Source organism: Capsicum annuum, chromosome 1 (assembly GCF_002878395.1).
Source record: "Capsicum annuum cultivar UCD-10X-F1 chromosome 1, UCD10Xv1.1, whole genome shotgun sequence".
Classification (NCBI taxonomy): Eukaryota; Viridiplantae; Streptophyta; class Magnoliopsida; order Solanales; family Solanaceae; genus Capsicum; species Capsicum annuum.
Genome location: NC_061111.1, coordinates 76606965 through 76619099, shown reverse-complemented (window position 1 = coordinate 76619099; position 12135 = coordinate 76606965). Strand labels below are relative to the sequence as shown.

Genomic DNA, 12135 nt, shown 5'->3' with positions numbered 1-12135 from the left:
TTATGAGTTACTAGGCCAATTTGTAACTAGATTTTACGAGTCGTGAGATGACTTATGATAATTGACGGTTTAGTTTCTTTAAGTTCAATTAAGGGGACTTTTGGTCTTTTCCCATCTTAAAACTTCCAACCCACGACTTATAGCTTAAGAGAGTCATTATTTTCCTCTATTCATAGTCGATTAACAACATTCCTTCTCCTCCCATTCTAAAGAACCCAAGGCTCGGGTTTCTCCCACAAGAATATCTCTAAAGTATCTAAGTTCAGGTTCACTTCACAAGTCAAGTAAATCTAGGTATGTGGGGGTTTTGAACAAGGATACTCCTTCATCCCAGTGCCCGAAAAACTTGATCTTTAAAGTTGAATTTTTCATATTTTTAATTAGGGTTCATGCCCAAGTTCTTATCTTTTGAAGTATAATTATCATGTGTTTGAAGGACTTAAGTTCATAATATTTTCCCTCTGTTCATGTTTTGAATTACAAGACAACTATTTTAATTTGAATTTCATTAGTTTGGCTTTAATTTTGATGAAAGTTTTCTATGTAGGTATTGAGCATGATATTTGTTATAAGTTCTATGAATGAAAGTATGAATTTCAAGGCTTAAGTATAAGCACTAAGTTTTCAAGAAACCTAAGCTTTAAGCTTTAGTTATATGTATTAAAGTATGATTTAACTTCAATTTGATATTTTGATATAACATAAGACATGAAATCCACAAGTGTTCCTTTTGATTATGATTTAGGTAAAGAGAAGCAAAACTAGTTTTTAGTCTATAACCCATATGCTATTTTAAGGTGGATTTCTTAAGTATGAACATATATGTATATGTGGAGTAGTATTTATCACCTAGAAAGGAATGTGGATGAGCGTGCACTAAATTTATGGAAACTACAAGCCACCATAGGTTTAAGTACCAATATGGTTAAGCTTAGTGATCACTTAAGTTAAGGTTCTATTCTAATAGCAAGGGTAGGACAACTCTTCCTAACGTGGATAAGACATTGGAATCCATGATAGCTCACATAGTTTATGTCGGTGAGAAAAATCTCCCACAAGAAAGTCTAAAAGAAAAGATTTTAGAAACTAAGTGTAATGACTCACTAAGTTTATTCAGTATGATTTTTTATTCAAGTTTAATGACCATACAGTTTGTAGTTTTACTCAAGTCCAAGGTAAGTCCTCTACACTTAGCATGCATTGGTTTTGAAAGCCTGTTCATATATTCAGTTTCTATTTTACTTATGTATTCGCCCCCATATACTCAGTATAGTCCAATACTGACCTACAAATATATTTCTATGCGGTACATTGTCTTATACTGTATGTCTTGGTACTCGTTCATAGTAACAGAATGATCACAGGCGTCACTTCCTGAATCCCAACGTTTGGTAAGTCCTCATAGTCTAAGGACCCATTTTATCAAATTCTTAAATGTTGATGAAAGTTACTTTAGTTTCAGTATTTTATATTTCATCTAGATTAGCTGGGGTCTATCCCAGTGGCTCTCTAATTTGTAGTAGAGGCTTGTCAAACTACGTATCTTTCAGTTAAAAGAATTTATTTGAGATTTCAAGACTTCAAGTTGAGAATAAGATTTTAAGTTATTTCCTCCCATATTTACATGTATGTTCTAGTTCATTTTCCATAAGAGTTCTAGCCATACAAATGTCAAGGGTTAGCTTGGGCTACTTGTAGTCCTAGGCACCATGTGACATCCAGGGGATAATCTCAAATCGTTACAAACTTGGTATCAAAGCCTAAGGTTTTAAAGTTTCCTAGGGAGTTAGAAAAGCCGTGTTACGTAGAGTCTTAATCATAAGTGTGAAGCATGCCACATTTATAATAAAGAGGTTATAGGATCTATCGTTCTTAAAGTTGTCACTATCTGCTCTAATTTGTGCTTTTACGTGACAAAATATGCCTCTTTCCCGAGCTAAAATCCACAGAAATGGAGATCAACCACCACTTCATGCAGATCTTCTAAATGAAAATGTCTGTCATGCCTAATGTCAGGCTGCTTTTAAAGTGTTCGCCCAAGTTTTAAATGCTAATGTTTACAGAAACCAACAAGCAGCAGTCCTACTTTAGCAAAATGGAAACTTAGTTGCAACCAAGATTCAGGATTTTATGAAAATGGATACACCTGAGTTATACGGGTCAAAGGTGGATGAGGATCCTCAACTCTTTATTGATGAGGTGAAAAACATTACTCAGATCATGCATATTATTAAAGAGGAAAGTATGGAACTGGTATCTTATCGATTTAAAGATGTTGCTTATGACTGGGCTGTCATATGGAAGGAAGTAGGGGTAATAGTGCAGAACCTATAAGTTAGAAGGTATTTCAAAGTTCTTTTTCTTGGACATGTTCTTTCCTCATGAGATGAGGGAGGCCAAGGTAGAGGAGTTTATGAATCTGAGACAGGGCTCAATGATAGTAAAAGAATACTGCCTTAAGTTCACTAAACTAGCTAAGTATGCCCATAGTTGTTATCTGACTCTAAAGCTCGTATGAATAAATTTATTATTGGGATAACAAATTTTATGGTCAAAGAGTGTCGGACTGCCATGCTGATTGGAGATACGGATATTGCTCGATTGATGACGCATGCAAAAGATTAAGACAGAGAAGTTGAAAGAAAGAAAAAAGAGGAACAAAAGGGCAAGGAATGAATAGTTTAAGTACAGTAAACAAAGGTCCAGGGGGAAAGTCGTTTGCAGTTTTGGGGTCACCCATTACTGCCTGCACCATCCTCAGCCAGTACCCTCGCACCCAGGATTAGGCAAGAGCAACGGGTCACGATTTTGAATTCCAGGTTCTAAAATAGTATGGTCGGGAGGCCAAGTTATTCAACATATGTAATATGTGGCAGGAACCATCTTGGTAAGTGTTTGATAGACAAAGAGGGTTGCTATACTTGGTGGAAATTTAGGGCATAGGATCAAGAAGTGTCTGAATTCTAAGCAGGGATGTAGGGATATGTATCCTTATACTTAGGCTACAAATTCTGCAGCTGATCCAGGCCGCCCAATCCCTACATAGGGTGCATCATCTAGTACCGGTGATGTTTAGTGCCAAAATTGGTTTTATTCTTAGCCATCCTATTAGGAACAAGAGAGTTTACCAAATGTTGTCATTGGTATGCGACGTGCCTTTTCCCTTGATGTATATGTGTTTCTAGACACAGGATCAAATCTATCTTATGTAACTCCCTAGTTGCTGTAAATTTTGGAGTAAGCCATGAAAGTCTTCCTAAGCCCTTCTCAATTTCTATCCCCATAGGTGAGTCAGTTATCACGAGGTAAGTAGATAGTAAGTGTCGTATTGCCATCCTTTATAAAGTCACACTAGCGGATTTAATAGAGTTAGAGATAATAGATTTTGAGGTCTTCTGGGCATAGATTGGCTCTATGCATACTATACATCAATAAATTGTCGCACCCACGTGGTGATGTTTTAGTTTCCTAATGAGATAATTGTTTGGTGGGAGGGAAATTCTGTGACTCCAAAAGGTCATTTCATCTGCTACCTTAAGTCCAGGAAGTTAATAACAAAAGGGTGTATTTAATATTCAGTACGAGTCAAAGATGTTTATTCTGAATCCCCAACAGTTTAATCTATTCGTATAGTCAATGAGTTTCCAGAGTTTTCCCAAAGATCTGCCAGTGGTACCTCTAAATAGAGAAATAGAGTTTGCTATTGATCTTTTACCTGATACTCATCCCATGTCTATCCCTCCATATCACATGGCTCCGGATTAGCTTAAAGAGTTAAAAGAGCAGCTTAAAGATCTTTTAGACAAGGGTTTCATTAGACCTAGTTTTTCCCCATGGGTTACTCCTGTTCTATTCGTGCATAAGAAAGATGACACTCTCAGAATGTGCATAGACTACAGACAACTAAACAAGTTTAACTTCAAGAACAAGTACCTCATTCCTAGAATCGACGATCTTAGGTCAGGGTACCATCAGTTGAAAGTCAAAGAGCACGACATTCTGAAAACAGCTTTCCAAATAAGGTATGGCTAGTTTGAGTTCATGGTTATGTCATTTGGACTAACAAATACTCCTACAACCTTTATGGATTTGATGAGTACTTGGACATGTTCGTCATTTTATTCATAGATGATATATTGGTATATTCTCAGAGTGAGGAGGAGCATGCAAATCTTTTGAGAATAGTGCTATAAACCCTCAAGGACCGTCAACTGTATGTGCATTTTAGTAAGTATGAATTTTTGTTAAAGTTTATTACCTTCTTGGGGAACGTCATTTTAGGGGCTGGTGTTCATGTGGACCCTCAGAAGACTAATGCGATGAAGCATTGGCCTAGACCCATTACTCTATCCGACATCAAGAGGTTTTTGGGTTTGTCTTGGTACTATAAAAGATTTTTTGAACGGTTTTCCTCCATAGCCGTACCATTGACTAAGATGACATAAAAAAAAGGTAAAGTTTGAGTCGTAATATGTAAAGAGTTTCCAAGAATTGAAATATAGATTGACTTCGGTACTAGTGTTAGCTCTGCTAGAGGGGCTGATGCAAAATGGAGGAGTAATAGCTTATGACTCTAGGCAACATAAGGATCACAAAAAGAACTACCAAACTCATAATTTGGAGTAAGTTGCTATGGTGTTTGCTCTGGAGATTTTGAGGCTTTACCTTTATGGTGTGTATGTTGATGTTTTCACTGACCACAAAAGTCTTTAGTATGTATTTTCTTAAAGAGAGCTAAAATCTTTGTTAAAGAATGTGGTTAGGGTTATTGAACGATTATGACATGAATGTGATTTATCATTCGGGTAAGGCTAATATGGTGGCAGATGTACTTAGTAGTCTATCTATGGGTAGTGTGTCTCATATGAAAAAGGAAAAATGGGAGTTATCTAAAGAGGTGCATAGGTTAGCCTGTTTGGGAGTGTGTTTGCTTGGCATAGATGATGGGGGAGTAGTGGTTTTGAATGGTTTGGAATCATCCTTGGTAGTGGAAGTAAAAGAGAAACAGTGTAATGATCCCATAATTAGCCAAATATTGGAAGTAATCCAGCAGCAGAAGGTCATGGTTTTCACCCAAGAGGGAGATAGTGTGCTTTTCTATCAAGGTATGCTTTGTGTTCCCAATGTAGATGGGTTCAGAGAAAGGTTAATAGTCAAGGCTCATGGTTCAAAATATTCTATTCATCTTGGTTCCACTAATATATTTCATGATTTACGAGAAATTTATTAGTGGAATAGTATTAAGAGGGACATAGCTGAGTTTGTAGCCAAGTGTCCTAATTAATTGTAGGTTAAGGTTGAACATCAGAGATCGGGTGGTATGCTATAGGAGATCAGTATCCCTTCTTGGAAATGGAAAGTAGTGAATATGAATTTCATCACAGTGTTTTCTTAAAAAAGATGTCAACATGATTGAATTTGGGTCATAGTCAATTGAATGACCAAATCAACTAATTTCCTACCTATAAAGACTTCAGATACGGTAAAAGATTACGCTAAAATTTACATTCACAAGTTATTAAGGCTTAATAAGATACCCTTGGCCATAATTTTAGATAGAGTCATGCAATTCACTTCCTGTTTGGGCAGTTGTTTGAGATAGGCTTTGGTACAAAGGTTAAGCCTAGTATTGCTTTTCATCGTTAGATCGATGGCCTGGCTGAATGCATAATTCAGATTGTAGAAGACATGTTGATATCGTGTCTTTTAGACTTTATAAGATGTTGGGATGATCATCTACCATTGATTGAGTTTTCTTATAATAATAGTTGCCATGTTAGCATTCAGATGGCTCTATTTGAAGCATTGTACAGGCATAGATCTAGATCACCCATAGGATGGTTCAAAGTTGGTGAAGGAGCATTGATATGGCCAAATTATGTTCTCAGAGATATGGAAAAATTTAAGTTGATTCATAAAAGACTGAAGACTGCTCAGAGCGGTCAAAAATCGTATGCAGATGTAAGAAGTAGAGAGCTCAGGTTTGAAGTAGGTGATTGGGTATTTTTGAAGGTGTTGCCTATGAAAGGAATAATGAGATTTGGGAAGAAAGGAAAGTTGAGTCCCCAATTTATTCGTCCATATGGGATAGTAAAATGTGTAGGAGAGGTTACTTACGAAGTGGACCTTTCGCCAGAGTTAGCTATGATTGACCAGTTTTCCATGTTTCGATGCTTAAGAAGTGCATTGGAGATATGTCCTTAGTAGTTTCCTTATATACTATTGGGATCAAGGATAACTTGTCGTATGAAGAGAATTCTATTGAGATACTTGATAGGAATGTCCAAATAATAAGGCATAAGAATGTGGCGTCAGTAAAAGTTCATTGGAGACACCAATTGGTTGAAAGGGCCACTTGGGAAGCTGAAGCAGACATGATGACCAAGTACCCTCATCTCTTTTCTTCAAATTCATTTACGGCTGAAGGTAAACAATTATTTCAGAAAATTCTTTCTGTTTTAAGCCTATTCAAGTATTCTTATATCTTAACTTGTGTTCGTGGGTCTTGAAATCCTAGTGAGAGGTTATAACCTTGAGTGTAAAATAAGTGTGGAAAAATTAATTATATTCCAAAATCCCTATCCAAGTTGAGTCTCATTTGAGGACGAATGTTTCCAAGGTGGAGATATTGTTATATCCCATACATTTAAGTCATTGCAGAACTTATATCTTATCTCGTCATCAATACTCCTCACAAGTTGTAAGATGCAATCGTAACAAAGGTAGTGGGGAATGATTAAAGTTTTTGGTAACTTAACGACTTGACCCTAGGAGTTGTACTACATGTTATGAGTCTATAGTGAGGGTCGTAAGGTCAGTAGTGTTGGTTCTCAAAGTTTTTTTCCAAGTTACAAGAGGTTGTTACAAGTTGTAGTGACAAGGTACGAGTCATAAGACAAGACTCATATCCAAACTAGTGCATACCTTCTTTGTTTCTGCCAAGGTTACTAGTTACTAGTCCAACTAGTAACTAGATATTATGTGAGCCATGAGATGACTTGTGACGACTGACGGTCGATCTTCTTTAAGTTCCTTCAAGGGGCCTTTTGGTCTTTTCCACTCTGAAAACATCTAACCCATGATTTATAACTTAAGAGACACATTATTTTCCTCTGTTCACAGTTGATTAAATAAATTCCTTCTCCTCCCATTATCAAGAACACCAAGGCTAGGGTTTCTTCAATATGAATATCTCTCAAGTCTCTATGTTTAGGTTCTCTTCACAAGTTAAGTAAATCAAGGTACGTGGGGTTTTGAACAAGGATACACTTTCATCCTTGTACCCAGAAAACTTGATCTTTAAAGTTGAATATTTCACGTTTTTAATTAGGGTTCATGCCTAAGTTCTCATCTTTTGAAGTATAACACTATCATGTGTTTGAAGGACTTAAGTGCATTAGTGTTTCCCTCTATTTATGTTTTAAATTGAACGATGGCTATTTTTATTTGAATTTAATTAGTTTGACTTGAAATTTGATGAAAGTTTTCTATGTAAGTATTGAGCATGATATTTTGTTATAAGTTCTATTAATGAAAGTATGAATTTCAAGGCTTAAGTATAAGCACTGAGTTTACACAAAGCCTAAGATTTAAGCTTCAATTATATGCATTACAGTATTATTAAAGCTCAATTTGATCTTTTGATATAAGACAAGACATAAAATCCACAAGTGTTTCTTCTGATTATGATTTAAGTAAAAATAAGCATAATTGGTTTTGAGTCTATAAACCCTTATGTTATTTTAAGGTGGATTACTTAAGTATGAGCATATATGTATTCTGAGAGTAGTATTCAGCACCAAGAAGGGGATGTGCACTAGCGCATCCTAAATTCCTAGAAACTATGAGCCACCGTAAGTTTAAGTACCAATATGGTTTAAGTTTAGTGATCACTTAAGTTAAGGATCCATTCCAAAGTCAAGGGTAGGACAGCTCTCCCCAATATAGGTAAGACGTTAGACTTCATGATAGCATACATGGTTTATGTCGGTTAGAACAATCTCCCATAAGAAAGACCAAAAGCAAAGATTTTAGAAACCAAGTGTATTGACTCACTAAGTTTATTCAGTGTGCTTTATTATTAATATTTTATGACCATACAGTTTTCAGTTTTACTCTAGTCTAAGGTAAGTCCTCTACACTTATCATGCATCAGTATTGAAAGCATATGCATATATCCAGTTTCTATTTTACTTATGAATTCATCCTCATATACCCAGTTTATTCCAAAGTACTGAGCCACACATATATGTCTATATGGTGCATTGTCTTATAATGTAGGTTTTGATGCTCATATCCAGTAGCACGATTGATCACGGGTATTATTTCCTGCATCTCAACATTCGGTGAGTCCTCATAGTCTGAGGACCCAATTCATTAGATTCTTAATTGTTGATGAAAGTTACTTTAGTTACTTTACTTAGATTTCATCTGGGTCAGCTGAGGTTTGTCCCAGTGGTTATCTAGTTAGTAGTAGAGGCGTGCCAGACTCCGTACCTTTCAATTTAAAGAATTTATTTGAGATTTTAAGACTTCAAGTTGAGAATAAGATTTTAAGTTGTCTCCTCACATATTTACATGTATGTGCTAGTTTACTTTCCATAAGAGTTCTATATTATACAGATGTCAAGGGTTATATTGGGCTACTTGGAGTCCTAGGCACTGTATGACGTCCAAGGGGTTCTCCCAAGTCATTACATCTACCTGGACCATTTGGATTCTAGTTATGATTACCATCTGGACTGGTTGTAGCATTGGCATAGATTGTATTCTTTGATTATCTCTATTTGTTTTCCTAGGTAGTGCTTTATGAGCTTATTCTCATGGTTGTCAAATAGACTTTCAGTGGATTAGTTTATGTTCTTCAATTTTTCTATGATGACATTGCACGGACAAGACTAAGGAAATTTTTCTCCTATAGTGGAGTGGATAACAAGTATGGATTGGTAAAAGAAGGTTACATTTTGATTTGGAGTCAATTTTAGGACTCATACTTTGGTTTGCTTGTGGCATAGAAATACCTTTGATTTGTTTGTGTGAGTGTCGAGATGGTATCATTGTATTATGGTTTAGATATACATGGATCAGCTTTTTTTATTCAATTGGAGGCCTGTTTGTGGTTGAAGTTGAGTTTTGCCAATTTGAAGTGATGTGAGAGAGATGGTTAAAAAAGGAGTACCAGTGGAAAAATCCCTCAAAAGTGTTCTGTCTTTATTGAGGTTATCTAGGAATTTATTCTTGGAGCATATGGTCCTAGTACCTCATCCTTTTGGGCCTTTGAGGTTTTCTCTGTCCGTTGACTTTTGAGGATGAAACTCCTCTTAGTAGTGGATGTTGTAATAATCCTTTGGGTCATTTTCATATTTCTACTTATTTTCACTATTAGGGTTTTCCCATAGATGCCGTTATTTATGATAAGCTAGGACTGACACTTAATTTACCGAGTAGTTCATTTGTTTTTTAGAGTCAATTCCATGTTTAGAAGTATTCTTTGGTTCCAAATGGCCACTGGGTGATAACTTTAGTAAACAAACTCAGATACAAATTTTGACTACGCCAACAGCTCCAAAATATCTATTTTAGTATAGTTAGACCCTTAGTTTGGGTCCCAATACATTCGAGCTCATTTTAACCTATTGATCAAAAAGTTAGAAAATTGGAAATATGAGTGTGGGACCTATATTTTGTCGAAACAACCTCATATGGAAAATCTGACTTGACCATTGAGTCAAGAACATCAAATTTAGTATAGTTACATAGTTTATTTGCAAAAATCAAATTCTGAATGACTCCCAAAGCATTAGCAGAAACTTTGAAATTCTTCTAAGTTCAGCTGGGTTTTGGTACAATAGGGGATATTACTATCATACAGGGTGTATGGTAATCATCCTATGGAGATCATGATCCAAGGAATGGTGATAATGATGTCTCTCTACTTGAAGGGGTATAAATACACCCCAATGTCACAATTTTGGCCATTTTATCTTCATCCTTGGGGCCTAAAAATCCTAAATGGGTATGATGACTCAAAATTAAGTGTTGTAGGTGACTTGGAAACTTGATTAACATCAATTATCATGATTATCATCCGAATTAAGGTAATATTTCATCAATTCCTTGGTGAATTTACTTAGTTCTTTAACCAAATCCCCAAATCACTTAGGGCTTGATTTTATCCCAAAGTTCGCTTGGTTTTCATCCATTTTATGGGGGTTATGATTACTTGTTCATGTATGGATATTTGGTTGACCTCGAAAACATGATTTTTATAAGTAGGACCCACTTGGAGTTTTTGGTGTCGTGTTTGGACCTGAAGTATAATGGTGCAATATGGGTGTCGTCATTCTCATATTGATAAGTAGATTACGATTTTGATAGTCTGATGGCATTTGGGTCTTGTGAATTTAAGAAGATCTTTTGATGAATGATTTGAGGATTTACGATTCTTCTTTGAGGTAGACTTCTATCTACTCTTCTCTATAAGATAATACGTGTTATATATTGTGTGTGAATGTGATTATTAAGTTTTATTATGGTAGAATGACTAAATCTTGATAATTGAAGTTTAGGGATTAGATAAGGGTTTTGAATAGTAAGGTGAAATACTAGTACTCCTTAGAATCCTATTGCCTTCTCCCTAGATAGAACTAATTCATAGAATGAATTTGATATGATGCTAGTTATAGGATGGGGTTTTAGTATGGAAAGCATGGTTAGTATATTTAACCTTAGTTTGGCTATTGTGGTAATCTTGAAACCGTAATCTATGTGGAGTTGACTTAAATGTCCATGTTTTTAGATGGAGTTTCTATCTTAGGATTGGACATGACTTACTTAACATCTAGTAGTTGAACTAGATATATTAGCTTAGTTTGGGGTATAAATCGCATAAATGTGGAAATCAAGGATTAGAAGTGGGTTCCTCAAACCCACCTTAGGATATGACTTTTCTTAGCCTTTATGAACTTAGTTTTGGATATTAGGCATAGTTTAGACTATTGAGCCTTTACAATAAGTTACTACGTGGCTTGGTAAATTGTGGTGACTTTTCTTGAATTACGATAAGGGCCCATAGAGATGTTACTTTTTGTTAGACATGATGTGGGCCTATAGAGATGTTACTTCCTCTTAGATATGATATTGGGCCTTTATAGATGTTATTTCCCCTTAGAAGTGATATTGGGCCTTTAGATATGTTATTCTTCTTAGATATGTGTAATACCCTGTATTCTTTCAAGTTTAATTCATCTCAAAAGAGGCACATCAGAAACTTAGGGCCTGAAATTGTAGCTAAGTGTTGGAGACTTAGTCTCATTTTTGGCCTCTAAAATTTGACGACTTTATTCTCGACCTTCCCAACCTTGGAATATCAATTTCTAGGCTGTTTCATTATCAAGGTAGTCCATAGTACCTCCAGAGTGAGTATTGGAATTTTTAGATAAGGATTGGGGCATGCTTGGTTAGCCAAAACAGAACGTCGATGCGATATCAATGCGTCGCATCGGTCGACATATTGAGTAGGCAACGTGATGCATTGGTGCCCAGTTTTTGTTGCTAAATGATGGGTTTATGGGGGCATTTGAGTTATTTATCCTCACCTAAATCCGCCCAAAACACATAATTTTAGCCCCAAATAGCATAGATGCTTCATTATCCATCTTTTTTTTCTCCAAGAACAAAAACCCTAGCTCTAAGAATAAAGAACAATTCCATAACTCCGACTCCAAGAAAGCCTATAATTCAAAGTTTCGGGTTCAAGAACTTCAAGAACTCCATTAGAGATTCAAAAGTGCAAGCTTTTACATTCAATTCATCATGCAAGGTGTGTGGGGTTATGAACAAGGATCCTCTTTCATCCTTGTGCCCAAAACTAGTTTTTAAAGTTGAATTTACATGATATTTATATGATTTACAGTTTAGGGTTCATACCCAATTATCATTGTATGAAGTTTCAAGTGATTAAATGTTGAATTGCCTCTCTACTTTTTCATGTTTATGAAAGTGAATTGATTTTATATACATTAAGAGTTGAATTTCACTATTTCGACTAGAATTATGCAATAATTCCAAGATTTTAATTACTGAGCATGACTTTATTATAGTTTGACATGAGTTTGAAAATGTGTTTTAATCCCT

General features: G+C 35.7%; 1 pseudogene; it reads right to left on the bottom strand.

Annotated features, from left to right (window-relative positions):
- LOC124897783 overlaps window positions 1–12135 on the bottom strand; it is a 59794-nt pseudogene that overhangs the window by 18534 nt on the left and 29125 nt on the right.